Genomic DNA, 1,155 nt, shown 5'->3' with positions numbered 1-1,155 from the left:
TAATAAAGAGAGGGCACGTTGGCTCAGAGGCAGAACGCTCACATCTAGTGCGAGGGGCCCTGTTTGATCCCCAGCCACGCATGTTTGTGCTGGACAACATTGTGTCCGTGGTTTTCTCGGGGTTCTCCCCTTTCCTCCCACATTCTGATTTTAACAATTACTTAATAGCCATTCATTTTCATGGATTAATCCGTTTTCTGTAGTCTAAGGAGCATGGCCTACGAAGAGGGAAACCGAAAAATTTTCTTGTGGATCCTGGACGGTGAATTTTTTAGTGGGTCCTCCGCCTCGTACTGTAATTAGCGGTATATGAACAAAAAGACACACGTTGAGTACCGGCAATACAGTCAGCTAATCCGAGACCAGCGTTGCCAGCCCATGATGTTGCGGAAACAGCTTGCATTTTTCGTAATTCAAAACTTGAAAGAGTCCTGATTTCTCACTCTGCTTGATACTTTTGTTAATATTGAAGTATTAACCTAAATTGAAATCTCAAATAATGACATAACTTGAATTGCTGACAATCAGAGCAGTAGCTAGAAATTTCTTCGCCCGGACGAAGTAGAATTCGGCGCTCTCCTCCCCCACACTCACCTCACCAAGCTTTATATATATATATATATATATATATATATATATATATATATATATATATATATATAAGAGAGAAGCAGCTTCTGTCGTTATGTTATAAATTTTTATCAAGCTGCTTGGTTAGACCATCACAACAGCCAAAAGCGATCATTAGTGTTCTTTTACAAATAAGAGTTTCCTTTTTACAGAGGCTTATATTAGTTTCGTTAAACTCGAAAAAAACTACCTTTTGTTGTATGCAAATCCAACTGGAGCACAGCTATAGAAATTTACAACTATTTACAACGTTTCATACTATCGATAATAAATGAAATTTCAATGCATTAGGAACTATGTGCTTTTAAAATGTTCGAAATGGGGGACAGCATTAATTTCCAGTAATAATTGTAAACTTTTCAAATTTTAATCTGTATGTAACGACACAAATATTATAGCATTTTAAATTTCGATTCTTTTACGGTAAAAAATATTTTGTCTCAATATTGATCGTGGAGATGAAGAATATGTATAATGTATCTTTTTAAAATCCAAACGTAGTTTGGTTACTACATATGTTTGAAA

Source organism: Thermobia domestica, chromosome 7 (assembly GCF_964235325.1).
Source record: "Thermobia domestica chromosome 7, izTheDome1.hap1.1, whole genome shotgun sequence".
Classification (NCBI taxonomy): domain Eukaryota; kingdom Metazoa; phylum Arthropoda; class Insecta; order Zygentoma; family Lepismatidae; genus Thermobia; species Thermobia domestica.
The sequence above is the reverse complement of the archived record's forward strand: the minus strand, read 5'-3'. Positions refer to the sequence as shown.